Genomic DNA, 13,889 nt, shown 5'->3' on the forward strand with positions numbered 1-13,889 from the left:
TCACAGATTTCTCTTCAAATGCACTTCTAATGGTTCTACACATATTTGTTCCTTCATAATTGTGGGTTTCTATAAACCTTAATGTCCCCTCTCTAATTTTTTCAACTGAAATATGTGAAGAAGATCTGACATGGGTAGGGCTGGTAATTTTATAAACTCAGCCTTTAATTTTCACTCAGGAATCTGTGAGGTAAGCAGTGTCTATTAAAAAAAAAAAAAAAGAGAGAGAGGGAGAAAAAGATGAGATTCTACTGCTCTTTTAAAAATTGTTCTGTGTCTTTTTGGCTATGACACTGCCAAAAGCTTCCTTTCACAGTAATTTTAGATAAATGTTTCAAATAGTCAAATGCTTTATTGTTAGTAAGTATAAAAGATAAAAGTTCGTTGATATTCAAAGTGAATTTAATCTTGGAGTTAACTGCAGAGTTGGTTCAAAGTTTACCTTAGGTAGGATGATTCATTAATTTTTTTTTTCCTTCTATCTATGAACAACTGGTGAAATGTTTACTGCTAATAATAACTAGGTACAGTCAGCCAAAAAAGAAGTTTCTTGGACTGACAGTCTTTATGCAGTGAAAGAAGATATATTTTCACTATGTAAAACAATTCTTTACCTTATTTATTAGTTTTCTTATTGTTCTCAACAGTTCCTCTTATTATCTGCCATAAGAAATACATTCCTATTCATAATTATAAAAGGTCATGTTCTCTTTTATTTCTTCTTAAAAATGCATTTTAATGTAATAGTCCTCTGATGCCTATGATGTATTCAAATATTAACAAAATCTAAAATGACAGAGTGATTACACATATGATAAGAAATCTAAAAATTGACAAAGTGGAGACTGTATTTAAGAACCTGAATGTATTAGAGAAGCAACATAGTACAAATACCTCATGCATTTAGAAAGACCAGAAAAATTAAGTCCCTTGGTCCCGTGAAACATCCTCCTATACAGCACGGAATACAGAAAAATAACTGCAAATTCTAGAGAAAATTGCAAAAAAAAAAAAAAAAAGCATATGGGCATATGGCAAAGTTCTGGAATATTTTGTGTACAATAAACCAAAGGAAGAAGTAATGGAGAGGCTATAACATGTACAAGACTGTCTGCAGTAACACAAAAAAATGTACAGCTGCTGAAGATCTGATCACCTTTGATAGACCACATAAGCAGACCAAATAGAGGTTATCCAAAGAGTTATCTCTTCTGTGTGCAATGGCAAGAATTGGAGCAAGCCAAAAGTATAAAAAACAAATTAACAAAAACAAACAAACAAACAAAACCCCACAGCTGAAGTGGCATTTATTAAACAAAAAATAAAAGACCTGGAAAAATGAGGCTGTGATGGGAGTGACTGCTGCCATCTGCTTTCTGTTTAATGTATAAGGTGAGAAAGAGAGGAGGAGGTTAAGGCTTGACAATGCTTTTATCCAAACCCACAGGGCATGCCTAACATGAGTATGTTGAAACTTTAGTATCATGGGACACCCGTCCAGTGGGTGAAATCTGGAAATGGTACGTACTGTTTCTCATCCAATCAAAACTGAACAGGTATTTTTCTAGGTAGTGTTGAAATTCAAGGCAACTTGGCATTAACATTGTAAGTTGTAAAATGTACTACAGATTCATGTGGATTACTCATTGTTATGGCTCATATGGACAATGGTAGCATGGCACCTTTGACAGCATTTCAGGTGTAGATTCAGAACCCTGTAAAATAATATAAATCGTCCTTGTTTACAGGGTCTGGTTTTAAATAACCTGTCCTCCACTTCCTCGCCTGTCTCACTGCTGAAAAGGGACATCTCATACTGTAAACTCATTATAATTGCAAGCCCCCAACCATATATCTTAGCAAACATTATATGATGTTAGGAAAAAATAAGTCTTTCTTTTTTTTTTTTTTTTTCCATACAGGAATTAGGAAAAAAAAAAGCCCCTGAAATCAAGGTGTGATTATTCGTCCTGTTTCGCAAACTGTAAGTAAATATTAAGCAATCAGTATCTCTCTTTCATTTCTATAAGCCTTGCATTGAGTAATGCTTAGTACTCTATTGGATCACATCAGCAGGCATGACATGATGTACTGTACATGTCAGATGTATTTAATTTTGCCACGCATTCTGTGGGTGGCTGAGGAACAAGCACATTCCAGGACCTTGAAAATCCTTCTTGTTTTGCAGAAAGGGAGGATATTATTTTTTTCACAAAAACTTTTTCCAGTTATCTTACAATATTCACCCTGAAGGACAATAAAGCTACAACAGGACAAGAAGATTTTTAAAGGAACCAGACAGTAAATTAACCAAGTGCTCAGATGGTGAGAAAGTAGATCAACTCCACTCATCGCTTGAATGATAAGCTGACCTCGTGTGATATATAGAACAGGTTAAAATTTTTCAGAAAGTAGTTGCATTGGCATAGAAAAAAGGCACGTGCATGTTCTAGTCATTACACTTTTGCTAGCAAAATACCGTATAATTCTATAGCTGAAGCTTCACATTCAGCTTAATCTGCAAAACCTTTTTTTAGTGATGGAATCAGCTGCCTTGGTCATACAAGGTCAGGACTATAAGTAGCTCCAATGAACTCTGGAATGTATTTTCCAGTAACAACATCTGGCTATTGAAAACTCCACTGACAGCTGCATTGGTGGCTGCTAGAGGCTATCTTCAGGTCAAACTGCTGTAGGGCTGGCTGAGCCCTCCTTTTCACCAATAAGATTTTCCTTTTCCATCCCTTTGAGTTTGAATGATACAAAATTTTCAGCCTTTCCTTGGACTCATGAAAAACATGCTTAACATGTTAAGCTATGAACTGATGTAAAACTATAGTTAGAAATAATATAGCTGAGTTTGCAGGATATATATGTATATATTTTTACCTTGCAAAAATGCATCCAACAGCCAGATTTATATTACCTCAAAATCAGGTAAAGCAGCTTTTCTCTGCTATCACACCAGCAGATCCTGGGATAATGCTGGCTACCCTGAAAGTTATAAATCTTTCTTCATCTCTCCCTCTTCCAGGAGAAAATGTTATCTCCATGTTATCTCCATGCCCTGCAAGGTGAGCTTTGGCTTCAGTATATATGCCCACAGAACAGAAGGAGGGGTTAAGCTTCATCTCCTCTGAACATTCTTCCTCCAGCTAACTACCATTTACTGGTGATAAGATGCCTTGTGTATGATGCCCTTGCTCTTCTCCCCACAACTGGGGAGAGCGGAAGAGAAGCTGAATGGAGGAATGAGGCATGGCACAGCTGAAGAAAGGATATGACAACAAAATCTTTGAAGTGTCTTCAGGGAAACTGATTGTTTATTACTGCTGGGTTTGGTTTTGGTTTTGGTTTTGTGTTGTTGATTTTTCTGCAAGCGCAGTTGGATTTTACTGATTTCAGCTGTCTCTTACTTCAAGAGCTTCAGTCCATTCCTGTCTAATCTGGCAGAAAACACTGAGTTTACCAAACCCAAGCCACAATCAACAAAGCTAATGTACAAAGCGAGAAGCTGCATGTAACGGTGTGCGGCTAGATAGAGCTCATACACTCCAGCTAATATTACAAAAGTGGAGATGATATTGGGACACCAGCTGGTACGCACAGAGAGTCAAACTAAATCTGAAATAGTTATTCTGATTCAGATCAGGACCCTGATTGTTGGCTGGAAGGACGACAGCCCTTTTCTGGCAAATTGATTTGCTTGTCAAAGTCAACCAAGAAACTTTCACATATTTCTGTTTATTTGGTTGTGTTTATTCCTAAATTTCTGTTTAACGACTCTGGGGTAATCATCTCATTGGAGATGATTCCAGAAAACGCAAACTGAACTGACAGGTACCAGAATAAAAGCTCTTTCCAAAAGGAATTAGGAAAGATCACTGGAAATATTAAAAGTTGTGTTTCTAGCAGAGGTTGAAACTTAGACAACTATTTTCCCAGTTGTCTTTAACATATGATTAAATTGTTTTGCAAAGCTGAGAACTGCAGGAAGATTGTTGCTTGTGAACACTTTACTAGGAAATTGTTTTAGCTAGAACATTAGTTTTGAAAATGTTCATTTGCCATTAATTCTGGAAATGTTCACGCCCAGCCCTCAGTGGGTTTTAGTGTTTACGAAGGGCTCAATCAAACTATAATAAGTGGAAAAATCTGAGTAGTGGAAAAGTCTCTAAATATAATCATGTATCCTTCTCTGCCTACTCAGAGGACTTAACTACCATGATTCTTAAATGAAACACAGACGAGAAGTACAACCGATAAAATTCTGTCATATCTGAAATCAATGACAACTTTGCCTATAACTAAAACTAAACAAAAGTATCAGCTAAAAGGCATAAATAGCATCAACAAAGTAGCCTTGACTTGCTCCCATTTATTCTTCTCTGCTTCTGTTATAATTCCCAAAACAAATGTGTATTGCAAATTAAATTTTAACTCTGAATAATAATTCAGCATTAGCAAGGCCTGAGTATAATCTCACTTTATATTTACTATTAATTTTGTGTAATTCTTGATATATAGAGAGATAAGAATTGGATCATTTCAACCCAGTTAGATATTGTACTGCTGAAATCAATGAGTTAGCCATAATCCAAAATTTATTAGGGAAACTGAGATCTCTTCATTCACTTGGATGGGTTTCATTTTAGGCTCTTGTTGATGACCAAGGGGAAATACAAAACTATTTTCCCCCTTTCTGAATGAACATTTAAACCTCATCTGGGTAAAAGGTTTACTTTTTCTTTCCTTTAAACTCAACAAAGTCTTTTAAAAATAGAGTTGCAGTTTAATGTTTCCAATGATAATCTCTTTCATACAGATGAAAATAGTCATGTTGTATAAATGACCTTGCGTTATTAAGGAAAGATGACTGCAAATGGAAAAAAAATTTCCATTTGCAATACTGAACGTAGGCAGCATTTGTATCTGGCAAAAACATTTTGTATGCTACTATATTGGCTTTGAACTTATTTCCCATGAGAGTAGATGTTGCTCAATAAAACAGGTGTTTCAGTATAATACCTGGAGGGCATTATTTAAGTAAGTTTAATATTATTTGTTTAAGGAATCCACTGAAGGTATCTCACACTTTGTTTTGACACAGTTCAGCAGAAGATATTTATTAGGATTTAAATAGACCATGATTTCTAATTGTAAATGCCCATGAATGCTGCATAAATTTGTTTAAACCTGCCAAAAGTTTAAAACTGTATCAGGACATCACATATTCCAAGCTCCATTTTTTTTTTGTGCTCCAGTTCTCAAAATTCTGAAAAAGGCATTAACCCTTTGGTTAATCCTTTCTGGAACGTCTGACCAAAGTAGCTGCAGTTATGTTGACTGGCATCCTGCTGCTGATTCCTGAGAGCCGTACTAACTCTGTGGAAGGTGCTTGCAACCTAGTCCTTGGGGATGAGATTCATCTTACCTAACTCCAACATCTCGAAGTTAGACAGAGGTAAAAGGTAATCACTGCAATCCCTTAGAGAATGAAAAAGATGGACATTTTCAAAGGGAGATTCATTGCCCTGTCTTCTGGTACAACGAGATGGTGTTTGAACCTCCTATCTTTCCATGACCTAGAGAGCCTCCACCTACCATGTTTTTTGAAACCTGCTTTTACATGGATAGTGTTAGGGGAGTTAATCCCATGGCTCTGACTTAACGATTTATGGAGTGTGCCTGCACAGGTGGGTACAGACAGCCCTGGATTCATCCTGTCCACACTGCTGCTCAGTCAGCTAGCTCTGAGGAGAGGTAAAATGAGCTCAGGTCTGCCTGCATATCTGCCTGGGTAAGTCATAGTCATGCCCTTGGAAGAAGAGAAGTGGCCAATTGCTGCTTTCAGTTGCACCCATGCAGATCTGCTGAAGTCATCCCTGGGGATGGGAGGGAAGTCAATAATAAAAGAAAACTGAATGATGTAAAAAAAAAAAAAAACCCTCTTCCTGACCCTGAGTGTGAAAAGAAGAAATGGAGAAGACAGGAGCTGTGTCCCATGAGATATAATTAATAAATATGTGAGACTAGGATTTCTTTTAAAAACCATTAGGCTCTAATTGCACTGAAAAAAAAAAAAGCCACGTTCCATAAAATCAGCTTCTGCACAACAGCAAGTGCTTTCCTTCCCATGCACAGACCTTTCTGAGTATAAAGCAGATTCAGAAGTGTCTAGGACATGAGTTAAAATACTTATTTTCAAAACTCTCTATTTTATCTGAGTGCCAGGAGTTCTATTTTTATAGTGAAAGCAAGCACAATAACATGAGTGCTACTTTTTAAATGACATACTTGTGCACTTTAACAAATTAAGCATATTGAAATGCCTGCCAGTGAAATCTGCAAAGAATACAGAAAGTATTTTCTGTTTGTGATTAACCATATAATTTTAATTCTTGCATGTTTACATTTTAAAAATGGTATGGTTTTCTCCTGAGTATAAATCTTTTCCTTTTTTCCATTGGATAAAGTATGAATTAATTCTGGAAGCAGATCTCTTATCATTAGGCTGTTTACCATTAGACTTTTGGGGCTCCTAACAGAGAAAAATAATTCACTTGATTAAGTCAATACTGATAATACTACACCTCCTTACAAAATTCCCACTTCCCTCTTGCAGTGTTGTATCTTAATTGGATGAATAGCACTAATGAAATCTCAGCTGCATGAGGTACCTCTTCAGTCACCTGTTCTAAAAACATTTAGGGGTATAAAAGTTAACTCTCAAATACCTGTCTATAAATGCAGCTTTATATTTTGACTCCAAATATGCACTCTGAAAGCAATGCATTGTTGACATAAAGATGCCAGTCAAGAACTGTGGTGCTGTGTGATACCACTGATGGAGGCCATGACAAGAAGTGAAGTTTCTCCAAAAGCAATAACCCAGTTACATACTGTTTGTTTCACAGCCACTCTCAGCAGAGACAGAAACCCCATTTTAAGCAAACAGATCGTAAGACATATTCACCACAATTTATGTCACTTTGAAAGCAGAAAGTAGTTGAGGAAATATTAACATGGAAACTCAGAGGCAGTGCAATTGCAGAACCTCTCTGCTGTAACTCCAATACTCCAGACTAAAACCCAGGTCCACTTGCATTGCTTTGCAGACTGCTGTCAAACACAGGACCATCAACATTTATACTATTATGAAGCACCAGTTGGATTTGAATTTTTTTTTATCCGGCTAGAGATTCCGTTCTGAGATTGTATTTGCATTTTGAAGCCAGAATACTATTGTTGATACTTTATAGATATTTTCTATTCTATTCTATTCTATTCTATTCTATTCTATTCTATTCTATTCTATTCTATTCTATTCTATTCTATTCTATTCTATTCTATTCTATTCTATTCTATTCTATTCTATTCATGTACACGATGAAAAATTACTTTGATTTTTTTTATTATTGTTATTTCGAATTTTTCGCCTAGATCTTTACCTACATATTTTTGGATTGTTTAGAGATTGGTATTATGTCTGTCTTTCTCTTTCCTTTCTTTGCATATTTACCACAGATTTACCTACCTGTGTCTAGATCAGGCCTCACTGTAGAGTATAGACATGCATGCACAAATCACTATAAAATTAATTTTGTCCAAGGTGGGTTCTCTTCATTCACTCTTTTCTTCTGCTGTGTTATCAGTGATGACACAAAAACATCGTGTCATCATCAGAAACAGATATCAAAGTAATAGGTGGTCCAGCTCATGTAGCTTACATATCTAACATATCTTGATACTTATTTTAGGTTCCTAGTGAACTCATTCTATAAAAATGGATGCTTATCAAGTCAAAAAAAAAAAAGGTAGGTGCTTTCAAAGGCACACAGAATTAATGTCCATTAACTTTCAGGTATGTAAGTTAGGCACCTACTTGTCTCAATTTTAAAAAGTAAAATTAGGCAGAATTATCACCTGCATAAATGTTATGTTGAAAAAGCATCAGTGCATAAAGAAAAAGGTGTACAAAAATAAAATAGACCAAAAGTGATGTAAATAAGTTCATAAACATTCTCTTATTAGAAAACTTTAGTTTCATACAGACAAAGTGTTCTCAAAAATTTAATTTGTTATTCTATTAAAACAGTAAATCTTTCACCTTCCCTTAAATCTTTCTCTTTCAATCTTTCTCAGTCATATTTCTATAGGCTACCAAGATAATATACTTAGGCTTCTGCACAAAATGTGAAGGCTGCTGTCATCCTGATTTTGAAACTCCATGAAATCATAATTGTAAGAGCAAATATAACCTTGTTATTAAGAAAATAACTAGTTAAAGCCTCCCTGAAATCTTCTCCACCCATCAGTGTAGGATATATCAAGTTTTTCACATTCTTTGTCAGATTTATTTGGTTGTCAGTTCAGTTACTGATGCAATTAAAAGGTTCTGTGTAAGTATTACATTTCTGACAGAAAAAAAAAATCTATTTGTGCACTTCACTCATTCATCACTGTTTTAAAGACACTTTTTGGAGTTTGGTTACATAGCAACATTCCATTCAAACATCCCTATGGGCAAATTTTCTATAGTTGCCAGAAACATATCATTCAGCAGGTTTTGGTGGCAGTTAGATTGGGTGTTCTGGTGAAATAATTTTGTTCCAGTGAGCATTCATGCGCACATGAATAACAAATTTAAGAACTTAAATTACTGGAAAATTAATGTACTATGTGTTTACCAGTATGCTTATAAAAATGTTTAATTAAAAAGAGGACAATTTGTTCACATCACAAAGATCCATTTAATATCTATGAAAGTCCAGGTAACACTGGTATGGATCAGTAGAAATTACATGGTGTTAATTGGGTCAAAGTAAATTCACAGGAGCATTGAAAACAAAACAAATCACTCAACAATTATACAAGGCACTTTTATTTTTTCTTTTGATATCCATGTCCAAGCAGGATCAAATCATCTCACCTGTCTCCAGGGGCTCAGCTCAATATACAAGTCTACCAACATCCTAGATTTCCTAGGTTTTTTTGCCATGCCTTCTGCTACCTCTCCAGAAGGGTGCTAGATCTTTGGATCTTGTCTAATATCAACTCCATCTTTTTATTCCAACAAAGATATTACAAGCAATGCTGGATGCCTACATTTAGGCAACTGATCTGACCTCCTGGATGTTTAAGTTGTCTTTTGGGGTAAGATCTATGGATCAGCATGGAGGTGTCTACACATGAACAAAATTTCAAAACTATGATGAGCTGTACTCAATACAGTGATTGGAGTATGGAAGTATTCAACTGGCCAGAAGTACGTAAAGACTTGCATGAGGTCTACAGGTAGCAGAACATGTGCAGAACTATCTTGAAATATCTGGATAGAAACAAGCAATAATCAATACATGTCACTGAGGGTAAGTGACAAGAATTTAAAAATCAGTATTCAGATGGAAGTTACAAAAACATCATTATCTTGGTGTCAAATTCATGAGATTTAGTACCTCAGATATTATCAGTATTGAGGGGGATTTATTGATATTTGATTTTCTGACTATGTCATAAGGTCAAAAATGCATGAAGTTTTTGTCAGATAAGGAACATAAAGGTGCACATGTCCATGGGACTTGATGAGATACATCCACAGGTCCTGAGGGAACTGGCAGATGTCATTGCTAAGCCACTATCCATCATATTTGAGAAGTCATGGTAGTCAAGTTCCCACTGACTGGAAGAGGGGAAACATAACACCCATTTTTAAAAAACAAAAATGGAAGTCCTGGGAAACTGCAGACCCGTCAGTCTCACCTCTGTGCCTGGCAAGATCATGGAGCAGATCCTACTGGAAACTATGTTAAGACACATGGAAAATACGGAGGTGATTAGTGACAGCCAAGATGACTTCACTAAGGGTGGATCATGCCTGACAGATCTGATGGTCTTCTATGTTGGGGTTACAGCATTGGTAGATAGGGAAAGAGCAACAGACATCATCTACCTGGATTTGTGCAAAGCATTTGACACTATCCCCCATGATATCCTTGTCTCTAAATTGGAGAGACATGGGTTTGACAGATGGACTATTGGGTGCATAAGGAATTGGCTGAATGGTTGCACTCAAAGAAGTACAGTCAATGGCTCTATGTTTAAGTAGAGATCAGTAACAAGTGGTGTTCCTCAGGGATCAATATTGGGATCGGTGCTGTTTAACATATTTGTCAGTGACATGGACAGTGAGATTGAGTGTACCCTCAGCAAGTTTACCAATGACACCAAGCTGTGTGATGTGGTTGACACACTAGACGGAAGGGATGTCATTCAGAGGGACCTGGAAAGGTCTGAAAAGTGGGCCTGTGTAAAACTTATGAAGTTCAACAAGGCCAAGTCCAAGGTACTGTATCTGGGCCAGGGCAAACCTATGCAGAAATACAGGATGGGTGGAGAATGGGTTGAGAGCAGCTCTGAGGAGAAGGACCTGGGGGTGTTGGTTGATGAGAAGCTCAACATGAGCCGGCAATGTGCACTTGCAGCCCAGAAAGCCAATTGTATCCAAAAGAGTGACCAGCAGGTTGAAGGAGGTGATTCTCCCTATCTACTTTGCTCTTGTAAGACCCTACCTGGAGCACTGTGACCCCACTGGAGCTCTGGTGCCCCCTGGACAAGAAGGACACACAAGAAGGACCTATTAGAACAAGTCCAGAGGAGGGCCACGAAGATGATCAAAGGGCTGGAGCACCTCTCATATGAAGGAGGGAGTTGGCATTGTTCAGCCTGGAGAAGAGAAGGCTCCAGGGAGACCTTATAGCAGCCTTCCAGTACCTCAAGGTGGCCTACAGGATAGCTGGGGAAGGACTCTTTGTCAGGGGACTCTGTGTGAAAGGACAAGGAGTAATGGTTTTAAACTAAAATAGGGTAGATTTAGATTAGATTAGATTAGATATTAAAAAGTTTTTACTCTGAGGGTGGTGATGCATTGGGAGAGGTTGCCCAGAGAAGCTGTGGATGCCCCATCCGTGGAAGTGTTCAAGGCCAGGTTGGACGAGGCCCTTGGCAAGCTGGTCTGGTGGGAGATGTCCCTGCCCAGGGTTAAGGGTGTTGGAATTAGATGATCTTTAAGGTATCTTCCAACCCAACCCATTCTATGATTTTATTTCTTTTGTTTTCAGCTAGTCAACGAATGCATAAAGCATGCTTACAGAAGAATACATGATCATAGCATAGAACTGTCTCTTGTATGTTTTGCAAAGGAAAAGCAAAGAAACTGGGATTTCATGTTATGAGAGCTTCCGTCTGTGTGGGCTGAGCAATACAAAACAAATAGTTTCCTGTCATTACTGTGTGGGACTGTCATTTAAAGCACAATCTGAATGGGTATGCAGCAGTTGTTCTTTAGTTCTCCAGAGTTTAAAGCCTGATAGCTTAAATTCAGTAAACCAAGAGCTCTGACAAAGCTGGGAAAAGGCTTCCTTGCTTGTCTCTTTTACTAGGTTTATCAGTTCAGTTATATGGTATTATGTGACTGTCCAAAGTGTCAGGAGATGCACAGACAAAGTCTTGGTTTAAGATGGTGATTTCATGATCATTGGCCTGAACCTCTTAAAAAGATTAGAAGTTCTTAACCTATTATCTTTAATCCTGTCAAAATCAATTTAACAACATGGTACTTCTGAAATAGTTTCTTATCTTCTTTTATCAAAAATATAGAGAGAATGATAGCCTATGACTCTTCTGCTGGACATCAGCTGTCACTCTGGATTTTAGAGATAGTGGCTACTGGGACACGGCAGGAAATAAACACTATAGAAAGGATAAATATGTAAGATCCACATCTCAGGACCCCTTGACTTCCATAATATAGTCTTTTAAAGTTACCCCTTTGTTTCCTCATACAGATCTGAAGCCTTTCTTATCTTTTCTTTAGGTCTCATCTGAAATTCAAAGTGGAATTAGGAAAAGCACTTATCTAGACTTCACTGTGCCATAAACTAGCACCAGTTACTCCATCTTCATCCAGGTATATTTAACCTCTAAAACCTTTCACAGCTGTCCAATGCCTCTAAACTGTACTTGCTGCAGTTGTGAAGGAACGTAGGTGACAACCTTGCTCTCCAACACTGGTGGAATCATCTCATCTTCTTTTGCAATAACCTTCTATAGCATTGACAGGAATCACCCAAACACAAAACATCAGAGACAGAATACACCATCCGCATTCCTCTTTTCTATAGCAGTAGATGGATACATTTTGGTTCAAGGGGAAGTCACTGGTTGGACTGGAAAAGCCACTGATCCGAGGCACCACTCCTTCAATGCAGATTTGTACATCAATGGATGAATAGAAAGGGAACTTTAGGGCCCAAAAGGTCATCCTTTGGATTAAATGAGAGCCAGCTGGTCTTAAATTCAATGTACTTCAGATCTTTTCAATAAGACAGGTAGCTACCTATATTTACATGGACACAAAAGCATATCTGGACAGGCTTTTTAATTAATAGCTATTTAATTTGTAAAGAATGCTACCATCATTAAAGACATGTTAGTACCAATGGATAAGCTAGTTAATCTCCTTTTATAAACTGCCAACATGTAGTGACATTTTTTTTTTTTAATGAGTTTCATCAGAGTGAAGTGTTAGTTCTGCTATATAATTCAATCAGTTTTACTGACTCATAAAGGGTGGAGTAAAATGACAAAGTCTTTTGGTCCTTCAGTTAGAACTTTTCATAATGCTGAGCGATTATACATTTATCTGCTTATTAACATCAAGAACAGCACTATGTGAACTCTTGATCCATAATTATCATTCTAAAACTAACTTTAAAGTACAACAGAACCACCCTGACACGTAAAGAGAGAGAGAAATATGCTGGATCTGAGGAACTACAAATAAAACTCTAGCCTATCATTAACAATTGGGAGAATGGGGAATCCCAGCCTTCATGTTACGAAAAACAGAATTCTGGCCAGATGTTGAGAGCTCCATGTAGTACATAGTACAAAGAAGCCAAAGAGGTATTAAATATTGCTCATCTGCCATAACATAGGAGTAACTATATTAACTGTTTTGGAGCAGGAAGGAAGGGAATTATGTGCGTGCGAGTCTGCTTTCACCCATGTTTTGTTTGCTGCTGAAAAAATAAAATACATAGTATTTCACGTGGTTTTCATGTGACTCATTTCATGTAGGGGAGCATCAAAGGTTTTGTGAAAGAGCTTCACGTGAGTCTGTGCTAGTGGCTAAGCCCTGAGGTTTGCAAAAAACAAAGTGACTCTACCCTACTTTTCTAAGATTTAAGAAAATGTACTCATTTTAAATAAGAAAGAAACAGAAGACTTTCACAGTTAATACATGAAAAACGAGAAAGCCCTGCTTCCAAAAAGGCTACTTTTAGTTGTTATATCACTTAGCTTTGGAGTGATCTGGCTATTTCACACATCTCCAGTAAGCACCCTTACCATCAAGTTATTACTCAGTATTTTATGATGAACCTTCTGAGGTAACTTCACTGTGCTTTGGGATAAAACTCTGTAATACTGAGGTGGATTTTTTTGTTTGCTTCTTTGTTTTGTTGCTGTCTGTTGTTTTTTCTCACTGGAACTGAGGGGAATATCAATTATACTAGGGAAGGGAGGAGAAGAAGAGAACAAGGAAAAAAAATTCAGTCTTGATCCTATCATGTTCTAGTTTTTGGAGAGGAAAAACTGTCCTTCAGATTACTAAGTGACTTAGGAACCCAAAGTTCATACTTCAAATAAGAAGATTTTTAAAAGCAGATAGACAGTTAAGTACTTAGATACCTAGATCAGGGGAGTTTTTTTGTTTGTTTGTTTTGTTTTTTAAGCATTGAGCAGCCAGCAGAATATAATTATTGAAATCAATAGGAGTTTGTTCTGGGAATAATGCATTGTTTAGAAATCAGCCAGGGTGTCCAAGT

At 37.1% G+C, this 13,889-nt stretch overlaps 1 long non-coding RNA gene across 1 annotated transcript; it reads left to right on the forward strand.

Annotated features, from left to right (window-relative positions):
- The first annotated feature begins 1,628 nt into the window (after nucleotides 1–1,628).
- On the forward strand, nucleotides 1,629–5,025 carry LOC308188564. Its single transcript, XR_013945591.1, has 3 exons — nucleotides 1,629–1,699; nucleotides 1,923–1,984; nucleotides 3,035–5,025. It is a non-coding gene; the product is annotated as an uncharacterized lncRNA (long non-coding RNA).
- The last annotated feature ends 8,864 nt before the right edge of the window (nucleotides 5,026–13,889 follow it).

The sequence above is a fragment of the Anser brachyrhynchus genome, assembly GCF_964034855.1.
Source record: "Anser brachyrhynchus genome assembly, chromosome: 1".
In the NCBI taxonomy this organism is placed as follows: Eukaryota; Metazoa; Chordata; class Aves; order Anseriformes; family Anatidae; genus Anser; species Anser brachyrhynchus.